The sequence below is a fragment of the Equus caballus genome, chromosome 7, assembly GCF_041296265.1.
Source record: "Equus caballus isolate H_3958 breed thoroughbred chromosome 7, TB-T2T, whole genome shotgun sequence".
Taxonomy (NCBI): Eukaryota; Metazoa; Chordata; class Mammalia; order Perissodactyla; family Equidae; genus Equus; species Equus caballus.
In genome coordinates this window covers 77,741,480-77,750,235 of record NC_091690.1, presented here as the reverse complement: position 1 = coordinate 77,750,235, position 8,756 = coordinate 77,741,480, and the positions used below count along the sequence as shown (strand labels likewise).

Genomic DNA, 8,756 nt, shown 5'->3' with positions numbered 1-8,756 from the left:
ATAAAGTAGGTGCAGTATAATCATTTTCCCCTCCATAACATACTGAAATATCATAAAACTTATGTGAAGATTATTATGGAGTTATAGGTGCAGGCGATTTCAACATTCCATCAAAATCCACCATTTATCTGTATATGATAACCTATCATGCTGGGTTGGGTTATTTTTTTAATTATTAGGGAGTGTACAGGGAACAGATGTGAGGCTGCTTAAATGGAATCCCTGAGGAACTACTGTGGCAGACACTATGGGCCAATCAGCTCAGCAGCCAAGAAATACCCATACGATGAAGAGCATATGATGCAAAAGGGGGAATGAAGTTCTGGGAGGTAAAGTGAGCTTGGATATGAAGAACTGGAGTGGGAGAATTCAAAAATTCTGTCCTATATATCAGAATTTCTCAAACTTTAATGGGTATAGTAATTAATTCGGGATCTTGTTAAAATGCAGGCTCTGACTTAGAAGGGCTGGGGATGGGCCTGAGATTCTTCACTTCTAACAACCTCCTAGAGGATGCTGACCCTGCTGAATCACACCTTAAGAAGGGAATAAACTGAAGAAAAGAGGGAAAAAAGGAATGAAGGTGGAATGGAGGATCGTAAGCCCAATACTCTCCCCAGCTCATGCTCTGGGACCACTTCCGGGTGGGCTCTTTAGATTCTTTAGCAACTGAATCTCCTTAGAGAAGTCCATTGCAGAACCCCCTTTCAGGAATGGTACCACCTTACATATCTAGAATATGCGTGGCACAGAGTCAGAAGTAGGGCGTCCTCCGCACATCTGGAGGAAAATGTCATGGTTCCTAGGTAGCAGAAGTGACAGCAGTGTCCTAGGACAGTGGAAGTGTCCAAGGAATGGAATGGAGAAAACAATGGCAAGAGCCACATGGGAGTGCATGAAGAGCATGCATGAGACATCACTGGTGAGTCCCAGAACTAAATTACTGGTGAGGAGGGTTTTCACGGGCATGATAAGAGGTAGAGAAATATGTGACCTCCAAAGAACCCCATGTGTGTGCTCCGTAAGAGCCAGCACTCATGGAGGGCATCATGGCAGCTGCATGGGCAGCAGAGAAGCAGTAACCTTCAGACAGAAGGGAGCACAGCATCACCCCGCCAAGGAAGGAGGCCCTGGCTTTTTTGCTTTTCCTTCTTCCCAAACACTAAAGGGAAGAACTTTAAGAGTGAAGATGTGGGAGCATCTGAGAGCCAGACTTTGCCCCTTTCTCTCCTTCTTTCTACTCTGATAATTTATATTCAAAACTTTTTAAACATTTTTTCTGTGAATTTACATGTTTATAATCTTTGCCCATTTTTAAATTTCATTTTCCTATTGATTTAAAAGATCTCCTTATACTTATTAACAAAATGCAAGTTTATTTATTTTATAACATCTCTTTTTATATATTAATAAAATGAAGACTTTCTTGTGGAAAAAAGCCCAATAGCTTGAATCTTACAGGTTATTAGTTATTAGCAACAGTAATAATGGCAGCTAACCTTCATCCATCACCACTTTCCAGGAACTCTTTTATATGTTTTACATGGATTCTTTCATAATCCTCCTCACAACCCTATGAGGTAGGAACTGTTATCATCTTGATTTGTAGGGAAAGGAAAGTGAGATTTAAGCAGTGTAGACGATTTATCCAATGTACCACAGCTAGTGAATACTGACACCAGGATTTGAACTCAGGTACAAGTTCTGGAGGAGGAAACAGGATAGGCATTAGGGTCTTGAGAATGCAGAGGACCTTGGAGAAGGGGGTTATGCCAAGGCCTCAGGCTAATGGTGATTAAGGTCACAATCCCCTCCTCCTCCTCTTTTTTAAACAAATATTAGTGGTGAAAGAGTGCTCTGGGCTAGGTACTGAGTAAAGAGTGGTGAGGGTCTCAGAGCTAACGTGTGAAGGGAGAGAGCCAACACAAATAAGTATGTCATCTTAAATATCTGTATGTGCTATGAAGAAAAATTCAGAGTGTCTGAGACATAATAGGTAGAGGACAATTTAGACTAAGGGAGCAGGAATGGCTTCTCTGAGTAAAAAATGTTTAAACAGAGACCTGACGAATGTAATAAGTTAATCAAATGAAAAGGAGAGGAAACATTTTGGGCAGAGGAAACTGCTGATGGAAAAAAGAAAGCGTTCCAGATGCAGAAACAAACAGGCTGTTTGAACGAAGAAAAGATGCTCCATAGGTAGGCAGGGACCAGAGCAGGCAGGAAGTGTTTAAAGTCTCAGGAGGGGAACTCAAGGTCTCTACCCTTTATCAAGGTGGATTAGGGAGGGTTTTCGCACGTTGGGGCTAAATTTGCTGGTCAGTTATGGAGTCAGAAGGTGAGCCCTGAAAGTATGGGGATCCGGGGTCCTGAGGCAGGAACTAACCTTGGGCTTTCTCAGTCTCAGGGGCTCCTAGAGTCATAGCAGATTTTTCAGGTTTCTGTTCTCTCTTCTCACCCATTCTCTCCACTAATCTGGTCAGAGATTCTGCACAGTCCACTCGTTTCCACCAGGCCTTTTCTACCTCCCCCCTCTTAGTGGGCATGCCCTGGAGGTGTGGATGGGATTAACTCAGTTTTCTTGCTTTTATTACAACCAATGTGAGCATCTTCTACCTATCTTTCTTTGCTTAAAATGATTTTTCTTTCCTGGAATTCCGTTTCTTTTTTAGTCACCTGAAAAAAAATCTAGAAGTCTAAAGAATAGTCTAGCTCAGAGCACACTTTCGTCACAAAATTTTCCCAGGTCCCCACAATCAAAACCCCTATTTTGTCCATTACTGCCCAGCTAATGGGAGCATAGTCTGCTTGCTTTCAAATATGTTATGTACACAGATGTCTTCCAAAAGTTAGTGAATCTGTGCAGACAGGGGCCATGATATATTCACCTCCACAGATCCAGCCTCTTATTTGTAGTTTCTTCTCTCCTTCCCCATAGCAGAAAATATCTGTTCACTCTAATTAATTAGTGGCTTGGCCAATTTTATAATCCTCACCTCCTAGCCATCTTCTCACTGTTCTATGAAGGTGAGAGTCACCTGGGTACTTGTTAAAAAGTCAGGTTCCTGGGTTTTACCCTAAACCTAGAGAATCATATCATTCCTGAGAAGGAACCGAAAACTAACAACTGCCCCGGGTAATTCTTATCAAGACAGAAATTTGGGAAACACTACTCAGTATAATTTAGGTCAGGGAATTGTCAGGTCCACTCTAAGCTAGATGTTTGTTAATTCACCTTTTTTTTTTTTCCTGTCCCTGAACAGGTGTTAATTGCAGTAGGACTTGTTTTTCTGAAGCCTCCAGCTCTTTAAAAGGGAAGGAAGCAAATATATTTTAGATATAGAAGTATTTCAAGATGGATGTTTGGAACTGGGAAGAAAGCCTGGACTGGAGATCTAGATTAGAGAGTAAATTTGCATAGAACAGACAAGAAACTCAAATTTGGGAGAGAATCTGAGTAGAACAGGAGCACTTAACATATACTAGGAGCTGTTGGATGTTCTGTGTGTAACTCAATACAAATTTAATCCTGACACCTGTCCTTATAAAGTAGATTTTGTTATCCACGTTTTCACATTAGGAGATTGAGTTTCAAAGAGGTCAAGTGACACAAGTTATAGTGCTAGTAAGCTGAAAATCTCCCAGATATAGTGTAGTTGTTTATTCACTTAAAAATATTTATTAAGCATCTCCCATGTACCATGCACCTTTCTTAAAGATAACTTATCCTTTTCTCTAGCAGCTTTTAAGCTTTTCTCTTATTCTGTTTTCTACAGTCTCATTATGACTCTAGGTATTGATTTCCTTTGTATTTGTTGGGATTCATAGGATTTCTTGAATCTGTGGTTTTAATTTCTAGCTAGAAGCTGTCTTAAGCTCCTTGCCTTGTGTCTACTAACAAGACTGAGACTTTTATAACATATCACGGGAGTGACGTCCCATCACTTTGCCATATTCTCTTGGTTAGATTAAAGTCACAGGTCCCTTCCCCTACATTTGGTGGGGGTGGGTGGATACCTTAGAGCCTGTTCACCACAGTCTCCCATTAGACTCTCTACTTTGCCAGCCCCCGGCTTCGACTTCTCTACTCTGGGAATCACGATGCTGTCAAAACATTCTTGTCTGGGGAATATACAAGTATCTTCAAGGTCAGGGTGGCTCCCATGACTTCTTACCCTTCTTAAGTCTTCCCTTATAATTCTTTATTGTTTTGTCATCTCGTCACTAATCTTAAGAAAATGTTTCTTATATTTTGTCCGTTTTTCTTTTCAAATTGTTTTCAGCCAGAGGGTTGACCCAGACAACCTAGCCCACCATTACAGGGAAAAAAAAGTCCTGATTTAGTGTTTAGAAGATTCACTCAGACTGCTGTTTGAGAAACAGCCTGTAAGGATGTAGGTGTGGAAGCAGAAAGATAAATTAATTATTGCGATAGTACTGATGAGAGATTATGGTGGCTTAGTACAAGGGGACAACAGTGTAGAAACCCCAGACAGAAGGGGTAAATAACTTAAAAATAAGCCCTTTAAAAACAAACATTTAAGGGCTTTATATGATCATTTTCTCTCAAGTGGAATAGTTAAGGCGAGGGTTGCATAGAAACTCATTAGGACTCTGAAATCTACAGGGTGATATGACGTTCCAGTATTTTTTACCCTTCTGAACTTTATCCTCCACTGCAACTATACCCACCATCAGATAATGGGTTAAAACCTTATGTATATAGTCTAGTTATAAACTTTTAGAGGACAAGCCCTGAGCTAGTGAGTATTAAACTTCCATGTACTGCCATCAACAATATAAAAGATTGCCCACTTTTCTACAGAGAAGACAATGGCAAGGTGTATCTCCATCCTCAGAGGTGGATGCCCCACGGAGTCCTCCAGAGGAAGTCACTTAAGGCAGTCTGCAGCTTTGAATTGGGTTTGTGGTCTAAACATCCTCTCAAATGCCCTTCATTTTCTGGGTTTGAGAAGTTGGTATGGCTCTTAATAATGTTCTTTAGGACATGGCACTCTGGTGCAAAGTAGAGGTCTTTGTGTTTCCTCCTGTATACCCCACGTCATCTTCATTTAGGAGGTTTAGCTAGGTTCATCTCCTCTGCTGTTCCGCAATTTTAAATTGGGGCCCTTAAGGGGACATTCCTGTCTTTTCCAGCAGCCACCCCTGCCCAGATTTCATACCCTAGGCTGCAAGCCCCACTATCCGCAACTGTAGTTGGACCCCTGATTTCCTCTCTGACTTCATTTCAAGCCACTTCCCCCCTGGTTATGTGCTCCAGCCTCAAGGGACCTCTGTTTCCTGAACTCACCAAGGTCACTGCCTTAGAGCCTTTCCCTCCTTATTCCATCTGCCTGGAAAGCTCTTCCCCTGTGCCTTCTGGCAGCTGGCTCCTACTCACCCTTTCAAATTCTCTGAATTCTCCCTTGGCTTCCGCATCATGTATAGATTAAATGAACATCTAAGTTATAGGGATCCTGCACACCAATCAGAAGAATGGTTAAACACAGTTTAAAACAATAAGGGAGGGCAGGCAAGCCAGTCTAAGAGACAAGATAGAAGGCTGTGGTCTGCTTCAGTCCTGAAGAATAAAGGGGTGATCACTTCACCTGCACGCATTTGACATGACCTAAGCAGTGAGTCCTTTATGGTTCTGTTATGGTCTGAACGTTTGCGTTCCTCCAAAATTCATATGCTGAAACCTAACCCCCAAGGCAACGGTATTAGGAGGTGATTAGATCATCTGGGTAAAGCTCTCATGCGTGAGATTAGTGTCCTTATAAAAGAAGCCCAAGGAAACTCCCTTCTCCCTTCCACCATGTGAGGTTACAGCAACAAGATGGCCATCTAGGAAGCAGGCTCCCACCAGACACCAAACCTGCCAGCATCTTGGTCTTGGACTTCCCAGCCTCCAGAACTGTAAGAAATAAATTTCGATTGTTTATAAACCACCCAGTCTGTGATATTCTGTTATAGCAGCCCCAACAGATTAAGACAGGCTCCCAATTGCTGAACTGATTATTTCTCTGAATAAAGATATGCCTGACAGAGGGCTCCACACTGAGGACTCTCAGAGAAGCTGTAGAGGGACCTGGAGACCTGAGTGCAGGGTGAGAAGCATCTGCCTTCCTGGACTTTACAGATGAGGAGAAAATGATTTTTGAGTCTGGGGACATTTTTTTGTGGGCTCAGAAAGTCATCAGCTTTCTGTTACCTCTTGTCACTGAGTCACATCCTGCTATAATTATCTTTATTCCAGACTGGTGAATACTGGCTTCAGTAAAATCATAACCAACCTGTTGTTTCTCCTCAGTCATTTACTTGACCTATGACCCTGGATAAGTCACTTCACCTGAGTTTTAACTTCTTTGCCTATAAAATGGAGATAATGCAACCATCTCAAGACATTACCAGTGTTGTTGCAGGGAGCAGATTAGGACAAGAGAAGTACTTTGAAAGGGTTGACTAAGCATTATATGACTAGGGGGTAGGATTATTAGTTGTTTGCATTTTGCCAGATCACAACAAATAGAACCCAACCCAATAGTTACAGTGGGGTCTTCCAAGTCCTGCTGAGAGGCCTGCCAGTCATCACAACATATTAGAATCAAGACTTACCTAGGCAGCCACTTATGGGCTCCACAGCAGCAAGTGTTCCATCCCTGCCAGGACCCCTACTTGCTGGAGTAAGTGAGCACACTGGCTCTCCTCCTAAGTCCCTTCTTTCCCCAAGACAAGCTTCTATCCTCTATTTCACATTCTCCTTTCTTTCCTTGTCCATTTGTTTCTCCTCCCTGTCAATCGCTCACTCAAACCACGCCTCCCCCTCATTCTGGCCCCTTCCTCTCATTACTGGCTGCTTAGGTCCCATTCTGGTCCCCCCAGGCTCCCCTGTGCGGCGCGCTCATCCTCCTCCCGGCCCAGCCCCTCATCTTTGCACTTCCTCCTCCCCTCTCTGTCGCTTCCCTATCCGGAAAGCCCATTTCAGCCCTCCACATCTCTGGGTGTTAGCCTCTTTTCCTCCTCTCATCTCAGCCGTTCCTGGCCTCAGCCGTTTCTGGCGCGTGCTCGGGGTTCTCACCATCAGACGTTGGAAGTTCAAAGCTCCCAGGAGCCCACGGGCTTCGCCTGCTCCCAAGGGTAGGGACCCAGGGGGAGGGGCGAGGTGAGGGAGGCGTGAGGTGAGGGTGGCGCCCCCGCGCCTGAGAAACACCAAGACGTGATTTCCCTGGGGCTCACCAGGAAAGGTGATCCACAGGTCGGTACCAAGGGAACCCAAACTTTCCCGTGTCCTATGTGGCAGGGCCTGGCGTTGAACCACTTCCTTTGGGCACCCCTTGCATCTTTGCATCTCCTGAATGACTTAGGTCTCTCTCCTTCAGGCCCTGTGCTCCAGACAATTTACTGGGAGGCGATCTGACAAGGCAGACACCGGACAAGAGGGACCCAGTACCCATCAATGGAAGGGTCCTCCTTGCCCATGCTCTCTATATGAAATAACTGATTTTATAATTGTTTTTATGATTGTTAAACTATAATTGCTATAATTAAAGTGATTATTTGAGGAATGCACTGAATATGCTGATAGTGAAATTGTACCTCCACAAACACCAGCAGTATTTGCTCCCTTAAAGGCCCAAATTTCTCTCCTAGAGCAGCCCATCTGGAGCTGGATAATTCAACAGAAAACTAAGCCGAGGCCTAGAGCGCTTCCCAGTAAAGATTACACTGTGAACACAGGCATAAAATTTTTTTCTTTTTTAAAATCCCACTAAGACTACAGTAAAAGGATTTTTTTTCCCTAATGCATTATTTGCAATATGAGTGAGAGTGAGAGGAAGTTAGGGAATAGGAGTTCCTCATTTATTCTAGGCTAAAATGTACAACGTGTCCCCATCTCCTATGATGCGGGGTCGGTGAGCCGAGGAGTCGAAACAAAGATTTCTTAGACTCTTAAAATCTGGCAGTAGTGCTCTTTTACTTAGAGAATAGAATAGCATGGGGACCCATGGGCAGTCAGAGATGCTGCTGGCATGGGGAGCTGCTGTTGCCGCCTCTGGCATGGGGACAGAACCCATGGGCAGGCAGAGCTGCTGCCGGCATGGTGCTGCTGCCGCTTCTGCTGCAAAGTTTGGTGGAGAGTAAGGCTAAATTTAAGGCATAGGTATGTGAGTTATCTCTTTACAAGACAAAAAAAAAGTTAAAATGGTACCAGTGCTGGTAGGGTCGGGCCATTGGGCAGTCCCACAACTTTTAGATAAGAATCAAACCGGATTGAGTAAATGGCAGAAGTCACCACTTAAATATTATCCTCAGCTAAAGACAAAAGAGGATTTTGGTGGCGGGGGGTGGGGGGGTGGGGGTGGGGGTGGGGTGAGGTCAGTTGCATGAGGTTGCCAGACAGTAAACAACTTCAGTTCTTGCCTTCCCCATTAAGAGTTTTCATACATAAGGCCATCCCCCCTTCCTCCTGGCGCAGAGAGGGAGGCATGGAGATTTCCTTCACAAATGCAACTGTCTCTCATCAAAGGGTGAGCAAATTCCACTCCTCGGAGCCTGCTTCTCATCTGCAGTTTTAAAATTAACCAGCCTAAAATCCTCATCATCCTATGCTCTGTTACCCCACTGGTACTGTGCTGAGGGTTGCCCTGATCCCTTAACTGAGTTTAAAGGGTTGGTTTTTTTTTTTTTTTTTTTTTTTAAGGCTTAAATTCTCAGAGATGGTGAGGAAAAGAGGAGATGACAACATTCTGGAA

At 43.7% G+C, this 8,756-nt stretch overlaps 1 long non-coding RNA gene across 1 annotated transcript; it reads right to left on the bottom strand.

The window, feature by feature from the left end:
- Positions 1-3,331: 3,331 nt before the first annotated feature.
- Positions 3,332-7,085, bottom strand: LOC138925193 (uncharacterized). The gene is made up of 2 exons (XR_011441083.1): positions 6,619-7,085; positions 3,332-5,917 (listed from the first exon to the last, which is right to left on the bottom strand). It is a non-coding gene; the product is annotated as an uncharacterized lncRNA (long non-coding RNA).
- Positions 7,086-8,756: the final 1,671 nt, after the last annotated feature.